We start from the raw sequence: 11,229 nt of genomic DNA, 5'->3' as shown, positions 1-11,229 counted from the left end.
GAGGGGAATAAGGGTGGAAAATGGGACAACTATAATAGCATAATCAATAAAATATATTTAAAAATAGTCTGTTATTGTTTATCCTAATTCTTTATGGTTTGGTTTTAAAATATTTAAACATTTACTCAAATGAGTTATTTCTAGAATATAATGAGGATGATAAAAGGCAGGTTTCTAGTTTTACTTTTTATACTTTCGTAATACCAGTCTTAGGATTTTTTACAACGAGCAATTTATAATTGCTTTGTAATTTTGTAATTTAAACTTTTATAATTTAAACCATTATCAAAAATGTGTCCCATAGAATGGGCTTTTATTTTGGAATCTGGTAAGGTGGGATGTAACTTTTGTTGGTTTCTAAATGGTTTATCAGATGCCTTGTCACCCATTATTTAACTCGGAGCTGAGATTTGGAGAACAGGAAAGAGTAAGCAGGGTGGAAAAGTTGAGGACATTCCAGTGAGGGAAAGTAGGATTTTCAAAGAGGTAAGAAAATAGCCAGTGTGTGCAAGAAATTCCAGGCCAATTCATGTGACTGAATTAAAAGGTGCAGATAGAGTCCTCTCAATTTTTGAGGGAATTTGGGGGAACACACTGTGAAAATTCAGAATTTAAAGGTTAACAGTATCATTACTTCTATCAATGGTCTCCATCTTCTAGAATTCATAACTATTAAACATTTGCTATATTGGCTTTATCTTCTTCTAATAAAAGCATTAAGTCATTACAGAGAAAATTAGATTTCCTTTTGATCATCATTTCCCATTCCACTCCCCCTCTGTTCATGTATTTGGAATGGTCCCACTTATGTTCCAATACATTATACATATATGTGTGTGTTAGGATTAGGCTTGGCCACAAGTGAAAGAAACCCCAAAATAAGGAGAAGAGGAGTTTTAAAAAGTAAATATTTATTTATCTCTCATACAAAAGTCTTGGTAGATAGTTTAGACCTGACATGACTTCTTTATGATCTCAAGAGCCCAGCTTCCTTCTATCTTGTATCCATCCTTCACCCATGGATCCCATTCTAAAGTTTACTTCTTGGTTCAAGAGGGCAGTTTTATCTAGCTCTTACCATCATATCTACATTCCAACTAACAGAAAGGATAGATGGTGTAAAGAAGAAATATGAGGAGAAGAAGAAGGCATTGTGGGTTGAATTGTGACTACCAAAAATGTATGTTGAAGTCCTAATCCCCAGTATATATCAATATAACCTTACTTGGAAATGGGGCTTTTGTGAACGTAATCAGGTTAGGATGAGGTCATACTGAATTAGTGTGGGTTCTAATCTGTCTGGTGTCATTGTAAGAAGAGAAGAAACATAGACTCAGACACACAGGACATAACATCATGCGAAGACAGAGGCAGATATTGGAATGACGGGTCAACAAGCCAAGGAATGCCAAGGACTGCCAACAACAGAAGCCAGGAGAAAGCTAGGAACGGATTCTGCCTTAGAGCCATCAAGACAGCATAACATGCTGACAGGACTTCTTGCCTTCTAAAACAACTTCTAGCCTTCTGAAACATAAGAAAACAAACTTCTGTTGCCTAAAGCTACTCAGCTTATTGTTATGGTACTCAGCTATTCATCACTTTGTTATGGTAGCCATAGGAAACTAATACAGAAAGCCAAAGGAAGAAGAAGCAAAAAGGAAGTGGAAGAATTAAAAGGCTTTTATTAGCTACCCTTAAGGAAGGTTCCTGGAAGTTTCCAAATAACAGTGCTCATATCCCAGTGAACATAGTGAGATGTCAGTGAGACATGCTCACACCTAGCAAGGAAATATTTATTCTGGATTTCCCTGTGCCCACTCAAATTTTTATTACAATGGTGAAAAAATAAAAGAATAGTGAGATTTTTTAAATTTACATAAATGGCATCAACAGTAGTTTCCTCTTTGCAACCTTTTTTTTTTTTTTTGACTCATTTGTTTTGAGGAATTTATCCAGGTTGAAACACATGTTCTAAATCACTGTATTTAATAATATCCCAGTCTACTATGCATACATGCCTTCTGAATAATGGTAATATATTTTCACTTTTTCTTTCTTACAGAGCTGCAGTAATGTACTATACTATCTTGTTGAGCATATATAGGAGAATTTTCCTACAGTGTATACATAGAGGTGGAATTTCTAGAAGATAATACATATACAGTTTAATTTTTAAAAGATGTTTCCACATTGTTTTCCCATAAGGTTATACCAATGTATACAAGGTCTGTTTGGAAAAAGCCCAGCCATTGTTAATAAAATGAGAACAGTTTGTGTGAGATTGATATAAACTGGCATCCAAGGAGAGTGGACTGGAATGCATGTGTGAACAATGATGACTTCACTGTACTAATCAGTAGGAGTGATAGACACTGCTGAGTGAGCATGTGCACTGTGTGGCTGTTACATTCAAAATGACTGAGCAAGTAGAGCAAAAAATCTGCATCAAATTTTGTGTTAAGCTTGAACGCTCCTCTGCAGAAACTATTCGAATGATCCAGAAGGCTTTTGGGGGGAGCGGGGGGATGATGCAGTGAGTGCAGCAAAAATAAAAGTGTGGCACAACAGTTCAAAGATTTACCTGTAAAATGGTAAACTGAGAATCTGTTGAAAGTGATCCACATTTTGGAAGGCCTGCAATAAGCAAAACACTTGAGAATGTTGAAAGTGTATGGGGTGCAATCAACAAAGGTTGGTGACTGACAGTGCCAGAACTGGAAGCTGATCTGAGGATTCCAAAAACTACTGTGTCTGAGATTTTGATACAGGATCTTGACATGAAACATGTTGCAGGAAAATTTGTTCTGTGGCTTTTGCTACTAGAGCAGAAGGAACATTTTGCTGCAGTTGGGAGAACTGTGTGAGGTCCCAAGGTGCCTACTTTGAAGGGGACTTAGGCACCATTGTCCTATGTATAATGTTTCTCTTTAATAAATGTCTCTATTTTTCATATTGCATAGCTGGGTACTTTCTGTACAGACCTTGTATACCTCTCCAGCAGTATATCCCATTTTACTGCCAACAACTTCATATTATTGGACTTTAACATTGTAGTTGAAATAAAATGAAGCCATTTTAGGAATAGAGTTAAATAAGTCTTCACAAATACATATCCCTATGTATTTTATGTATACCTATGTATCCCTATTAAACATTACCACAATCAAGACATAGAATATTTCTATCAGGCAAATAATCCCTTCATGCATTATGGAAGAGTCTGAAGCCAACAGAGTTGAAAATTAGATGAAAGGGGAATTTTTCTTTAAAAATAACTTAGCAGTCCTGTCCCTGTGGCCCATTTGGTTGGAGTGCTGATCTGTGCACTGAAGGGTTGTGGGTTGATCTCTGCTTGGGGCACATATGGGAGGCAATTAATTGATATTTTTCCCTCATATCAATCTTTCTCTTTCTCTCTCTCTCTCCCCCCCCCCTCCCTTGCTCTCTCTCTCCCTTCCTTTCTCTCTAAAATCAATTGGAAACATGTCCTCAGGTAAGAATTTAAAAAATTAAAATAAAAATAACTTAGCAAAACTGGCACAGGCACATCAGAAAATATAAATGCTCCTATAGTTAATAATGACATTGAATCTACAATTATAATCTATCACACACACACACACACACACACCAGCTCTAGGCCCACATGATTTTACCAGTGAATTCTTTTGAACGTTTAGGAAAGAAATAATCCCAATCTAACAAAATTCTCAAATTAATGTGTCAATTCAATACAATCTCATTTTAAATTCCCAGCAGCATTTTCTTCATGTGTAAAGGGACTACATGATTCTAAAATGTGTATGGGAATGCAAAGGGTCAGAAGGGTAAATATCAAGTTGATGGGAACAAAGAGGGAGGCTGTCAGTGTGGTCAGTCATATTTGGTACCTTAATCAGGCAATGATCTCATGGAGACTTTGTAAAAGTTCAATGAGTGGTTTGCTTGAGATTTATGCACATTGCTGTATATGTGCTATATGCTAATAAAATATTTACAAAACAAAGCAACTGTCTCCTTGCCAGAAGTTTCCCTGGAAAGTCTCTATTATTTATACCTGGCACTTTGGTCAGGTATATTGTAGTGGTAAAAATTATTAAAGCTGGAATTAGCCAGACCCAGCTTCAGACTTGGCTGTGCTACTGGGATTGATATAATGGCTTTGGAAATGGATTGGCAATATCCAGCAGTGTCCATATGTACAGCCTATGATATAGCAATGAAGCTGCAAGGCATATACTCAACATAAATGACCTAAGAAACCAGTAAAAAATGTGGACAACTCAAGTTCCAAGGACTGACCATCTCTGGGCAAATTGCTTTCCCTCTTTGAGTTTTAATTCCCACATATGTAAAGTGGACATCATAACACCTCTAGCAACATCACAGAATTGTGTCCAGCCTAAGGCTGGCATCTAGCATCTAGCAGATGTTCAATAAATGGTAGCTGATATTTCTATTTGATGTTTGAATAAAGATGCCATCGTTGATACCTTAATAAAGTATGAAATGTCTCTGCCACCACTCCCATAGCACTAGACTTCCTCCCAACATCAGTATTCTAAGCAAGACAACTAAGGTGGGAAATCTTACTTGAGAAACTCAGCCTGGTTCCTGGTGGACCAAATAGGGAGAGTGAGTGTTGCTAAGCATCCCTGGGGCAAGGGCTCCTTCTCCATCCCTGTGTCTGGGATGCTGGTACTCCTGTCAGTTCAGTGAGAGCTTCATGTCACAGCCCATGCTCATCTTCTCCCCCAGGATTGCCAGCCATCTAAGAACTCCCTCTGCTGAGTTCACTCCATTTGGAATCCTCTGGGAAAACAGACACGGATTGCGTACACCACAGAATTAGCCTTTATATTTCATTGTGTGCCTGTTAAGTCGGCGGTGAAACAGATGTGGTTTTCGGCAGACATGACTTCGAAAGCCGTAAACACACTTATCAGCAAACTGCAGAACACGAGACAGCCGGCAACAGTCAAGGTCACTGACAGGTGACACAGCAAATAAAGGGAGATTAAAAGCCATGCCTTGTCTGACATGGGCCCGTTTGATACTTACCAATGGCAGGATACGGAACACTGCCTACTCTTGATGGGAAGTCACTGAACACAGTGTAATTTCTTGAAAAGTGAGTCCCTGCCATTTTGCTTTAGGGGAGGAAAAAAAAGGAAATAAAATAAAGCAAAATACAGGTAGCTCTTTGCTGATGGTCTGTTTGCATTTACTTAATACTAACCTTTATTAAGAGTTTGTCATTGGTTGGATTTTCTACCAAGAATTCTCCTTCTCCATCTTCAGGAGAACCATATTTATCCTCATTTTATTGATTGATTGATTGATTGGTGGGGTTTTTAATTGATTCAAACATCAATTGTTGTCACTATTACAAATGCCCTTCCTTTTCTCCCCTTTGCCTCCCTCCACCAGTTCCCCCCTCTACCCAACCCCCTCCCCACCACCTTCACCATATTGTTTTCTGTGTCCATGGGCTATGCATCTATGTTCTTTGGCTAATCTCTTCCAGTTCCCCACCACCTCCCCTCTGAGATCTCTCAGTCTGTTGCATGTTTCCATGCCCATGCCTCTGCTCCTATTTTGTCAGTTTATTTTGTTAATTAGATTCCACACATGAGTGAGATCATATGGTATTTATCTTTCTCTGACTGGCTTATTTTGCTTAGCATAATAATCTCCAGCCCATCCATGCTGTCAAAGGGTAAGAGTTCCTTCTTTCAATAATTATTCTCCCTTTCCAGTAGGGTAAACTGAGACTCAGAGGATTTATGGTAACCTTCTCAAGCTAGTCAGTGACCAGCCAGGCTGGAACCCAGAGATTTTGTTATAATGCTCATGCATAATGACAGAGATTCACTCTGGGTGAAGGAGGGAGTATGTTAGGATGACATCCAGATGGCAAGGCTCTCTGGCACTATAAACACTTGGCATGCAATGTGCACCTTGCCTAGTTTTGGACACCATCCTCTCTGCAGCTGAGAAACATGCAATCCAAAGAATTTCTGGAAATGATCATTTGCATGTCAGGGTACTAATATCCCTTGATTCTGTGCATCTCTGTGGCATAAGTAAGATTTCAATACATCTGCCTCTCTTTTATCCCAAAGAGCATTTTATGTATGCTAAGGAAACACACTCTTTGAAAGGGCCCATTCATGAGACATTCTTTTGCTTTTCACCCATCCATCTAGCTGTTATTATATGGAAAATTTAAAAGCCAGTTTGAAAATCAGGTTTAAACCACAGGGCACATCCACTAAGAACAAACCCAATTAAGATATGATTCTCCAAATATTTGGTGTCTTAAGTAGGTTTGACCCACATGTAAGCTGGGGTCATCCTTCTCTTTGACTTTAAGTAAATTTGGCCTGAACCCCCATCCCAAGTCCTATGAGTCTACCATCCTCCCAAGACTTATGTGAATTGCTCAGGATTGATTACAGCTATCTGCAAGATTTTGCCCCTGTTACCTCTTTGCTCACATTTTAGCTCTCAAGGTTGCATGTACCCAGAGAGTAATAGCCTATTTTTCTGATGTTCCTTAATATAATGTCACTGTCAACCTTTTGGGGTGAACAAGAGGGGTTGTATCATGGCAATGCCAATACCTTAAAATTTCATATTAGATGCCTCAAGCCTACTTGACCCCTCTCAATCTCTTCATACTTCCAGAACTGGCAGAATAAGCTCTGCTCCAGCCACTGTGGCTCCTCATGGTTCCTCAATCATGCCAAGTTCACTCCTGTCTCAGGGCCTTTGCACTTGCTAGATGATTGTCCCTTACATAGCCTCAAGACTGCTCCATCACTTCCCTTATGTCTCTGCACAGTCACCTTATCAGACACATCTTCCAATCATCCTACATATGAACATCTCCATTTCCCTTTTCCTTATTTGTCTTGACAGCTTTCATTAACACCTCCCATACTTCTTATTTACTTGCTCCCATTTTTTATCTCCCCTGTCAGACTCATATTCCATATGTGTGGCCATTTTGCCTATTTTGTTCTCTCCAGTCTCCCCAGCATCTAGAGGAGGAATACAAGGGGAGAGGAGAGGGCATCCATGAAATGTATTGACAGAGTAAAAAAAAAAATTAGTAAAGACACTTTCCATTTAACTGAAGTTTTTTTTCTTTCTAGGAGCAATGTCAACATGATTATCTTGGAGTACAATTAAGTCTTTAGGGTGATATTTTGCCACCAGAGAAAGCAAAGCAGAAGCAACATTTCTCTGGAGGAGGACTCATGATCTAGGCTAGAAGGATTGAGAAGGAAGCTGGGTTCAGTGCTGCAGAGGGAGGCCCAGGATGCCAAGACTGGGCAGTTGGAGCTGAAGGGGCAATAGGAAGGCCTGAGTGTCCTTACTCTGCAACAGAGACCATGGCCAGACACATTCCCTGAGTCACACACTCCTCTTAGCAAGTAGTCTAGGTGGTGGCAAAGAGTCTGGCCTCTAAGATTGGATTGCTGACTGAAATTCTCATTCCACCAAATCTTAACTGTATGGCCTTGGACAAATTATTTAGCTGATCCAGAAAGACGCTTCTCTCCTAAATTGAAAAGAACTTTCTTGCTTTATTGATGATCTGCTTTGTTTAAAAAAAAATCAGAAAATTCAGACAAGTATGTTGAACAAAAGAGAAATATCTCATAATCCCACCACTCAAAGCAACCGCTTGTGTATAACAGTTTGTGTATATCCTTCTAGACCTGCCCTGTGCCACATGGTGGTCACTATGGTGGAAATGTGGCTAATCTGAATGAAAAGATTTAAGTGTAAAAGACATACTGAATTACAAAGACATAAAAAATTAAGTTTCTCATTAATAATTTTAGATTGGGTGAGAGGTTGAAATGATCATATTTGAGATATTTCAGGATAAATAAAATATAATTAACCCCCCTCTCATCTGACAACCATCAAAACATTCTCCATATCCATGATTCTGTCTCTGTTCTGCTCGTTTGCTTAGTTTGTTTTATTTTTTTTAAGATTTTATTTATTTACTTTTAGAGAAGGGAGGGAGAGAGGGAGAGAAATATCAATATGTGGTTACCTCTCACACGTCCCCTACTGGAAACCTGGCCCACACCCCAGGTATGTGCCCTAGACTGGGAATCAGACCAGTGACCCTTTGGTTCGCAGGCTGGCACTAAATCCACTGAGCCACACCAATCAGGGTTTAGTTTGTTTTTTAGACTCAATTGTTGATAGATATGTGTTTATTGCCATTTTATTATTCATAGTTTTGATCTTCTTTTTCTTAAATAAGTCCCTTTAACACCTGGAACAATTTACCAGGAACATTTTTGTGGGTGAGTAAGCTAAGATTTTAATCATTACACTAAATGGCTACAGAGTATAATACTGAATAAATGTATCAGAATTTATTTATCCTATAATTAAATATTTAGGCTATTTCTTTATTTGTTCTCTGTTTTGCTTTTTTCCCTTTTTTTTATTGGTTTATAAAGCCCTGTGACAAGCTGTGTTACAAAAAACAGTAAATTGCTAAAATACACTTAGGGTTCATGGAAACAGAGTAAGTGACACATTCCTTGAACCAGCAACTTTGTGAATTGGGGATGCTCTTGGGTGGAGCAGCGGAGTGATTTCAAAGGCCTCTAACCAATCAATTTGAGGTTCAGACACACTTAATCCCAGGACACAGCAAACAGTGTAATAATGTATAGTTGGACACAAAGGCTCTAGAGAAAGACAAGTCACATTTTGATCCTGGGTCTCTGTTTTTCTGTGTGACCTCCTGCCAGTTTTGTAAACTCTCTGAGCCTCAGTTTCCATATCTAAGAAATGGGAACACTAACTATACCTCCCTTATAAGATCACTCTCAGAATTTAATGAAATGTTATATGTAATTGGTCAGGACACCACCTGGCTCTTGGTAAATCCTCAGGAAATGTCATTATTAACATTTTTGAGATCTTATTTGGATACACCAATCAACACACACATACAGACACACACATATGAGATTTCTGCATTTTTATCATCTCTCCCCTCTCTCAACTACTTTTTTCAAAAGAGATCTATTTGCTAAAATAAATTGAAATGGGTAAAGAATTTGAGGCACAATTTATACTAGATATATCTGCAATTACTAACTCTGAATTAAACATATCCCTTCATGAATAATGAAGTAGAAATGGGCCAAAGGAAAAATGAGATAAGATCTTAAATCCATGTATTTTTAATTGCTTCATTATCTAAAATTTGCTATGAATAGCAGTGGATACAGTTTGCTGTTTAAAGCACAAAAAAGAAATAAGAATTTTCAGCCAAATCACAAAAGGCTATCAAAAATTAATTTTGTATGCTGTGATCATTGAAAATGTAAGTAATTTTGAGGCAAGAGTGACATTAAAAAATGCCATTTATATGCTAATAATAAATGAGTCGTGTTTTTTTCATCTTGATGCAAAATAAAATACAATTTTTCATTTTAATAAACTGTAATGAGTTAGAAGCTTTAGCAAAAGTTTGGGACAGAGAGTGGAAGACTGGCAGATGGTAGGGAAGAGGGCTGAGGGGGAGTGAAAATGAGATGGGTCCTATCAGCTGGTACTGACATCCTAAACTGGATAAGAACCTTTGGAGTTAAGGTGATTTTCTTTAGGTTTCTAGAAATTTTCAGAAGTCCAATTTACCTAAGAGGAGGTCAACTATTCATTAGTGCCATATTAGAAAACTGTCTCTATGAACTATAGTGAATTCATCATCCTTTTATTTCTTGCATGGAATGACATTCACATTCTAGATTTTTTTTCTTTTCTTTCTTTCTTTCTTTTTTTTTTTTCAAGGAGAACAGAGGCAGCTACCGTCACTGGTGACCATGGGTTGGCTGGCTTCCCTCAAAGGCCACACACTTGATCTTGAAGTTACCTTCTGCCACCAGGTAATTGATGGCCTCCAGGTTAAGACATTTGGAGAACTTGAATGTGTGTTCATCTGGCAGCTTGACAGTCAGGTCTGCCTGGTAGAAGGAGATGCACACCCCTGTGACACTTCTAGGCTGGAAGGGGAAGGCAGACTCCCGCTGCTCAGTCCCCCAGACCCTTCTACCCTTGCTGTTACACACAGTGGTGTTGGTGTCCCCATGCACGTTGAAGCAGGGACACATTGCTCCTATCTTTACCCAGGTTCATCACGAAGCCCTTGATGTCAGGGGTCACCTTGACCTGCACTCTAAAGCACTCCTCAGGTTTGAGATTCAGGTTACTGCTGACCAGACCACAAGCCATGACTGAGGACAGGAGGATGGTCCTAGGGCCTGCAGCTCCGGCTATCTGAAAATTCCACTGGAGAAAGCCACATTCTAGAATTTTAAAAAAAAGAATGTAGTCAGTTATGTGAAACTTGGTACACATATTGCTCTCTGAAGAATATTTTTCTTTTTTTAAAGTATATTTCATTGATTAGGCTATTAGTTGTCCCATATTTTTTCTCCCCTTTATCTCTCTCCACCCTGTGCTCCCATTCCCTCTAGCATTCCCTGCCCCCTTAGTTCATGTCCATGGGTCATGTACATTTAAGCTCTTTGGCTTCCCCCTTTCCTATTCTATTCTTAACATCTCCCTGTCTATTTTGTACCTACCAGTTATGCTTCTTATTCCCTGTACCTTTTCCATGATGAATATTTTTCATTAGTTATGTTTATTCTTTCAAACTTTTTATGTCAGACATTTTGCTAAGTATTATATCCATTCTTTTATCTAATCTCCATGATAGTCCTAGGAAATTGGTATTATCATTCTCATTTTACAGATGAGAAATTTGAAACACAGAGAGGGTATGCAATTTCCCCAAGATCTGACCGTTTGTGAGCTGTGGAGTTTAGATCTGAATTCGCATCTGTAAGTTAAGTGCCACACACTTACTTACATACAACATCAACTCTTTTTTAAAAAGAGGAAATAGAAGAATGTAAACATTTAACTCAAAACAAATGAATTTCAAATGGTAAAACTCCATGCATCAGTGAGAAAACCACTTTGGGGGAAAACAAGAAGAGGGCCACTGGGGTGTCTTAAGATGTCACTGTCCATTCTGCCTCCAGGAGGCAGGTACCTGCTGAACATATCACCTACACTTGGCTAGTTTTAAAGTCTAATTAGTTACTTTATCAGATCTGAAAGGATGGAGTGCTCAAGACTTCCACACATGTGAGTCAGGCCTTAATGAAAAAT

At 38.6% G+C, this 11,229-nt stretch overlaps 1 pseudogene; it reads right to left on the bottom strand.

The window, feature by feature from the left end:
- Positions 1–9,853: 9,853 nt before the first annotated feature.
- Positions 9,854–10,328, bottom strand: LOC114501578 (annotated as a pseudogene).
- Positions 10,329–11,229: the final 901 nt, after the last annotated feature.

This window comes from Phyllostomus discolor, chromosome 3, assembly GCF_004126475.2.
Source record: "Phyllostomus discolor isolate MPI-MPIP mPhyDis1 chromosome 3, mPhyDis1.pri.v3, whole genome shotgun sequence".
Classification (NCBI taxonomy): Eukaryota; Metazoa; Chordata; class Mammalia; order Chiroptera; family Phyllostomidae; genus Phyllostomus; species Phyllostomus discolor.
The sequence above is the reverse complement of the archived record's forward strand: the minus strand, read 5'-3'. Positions and strand labels throughout refer to the sequence as shown.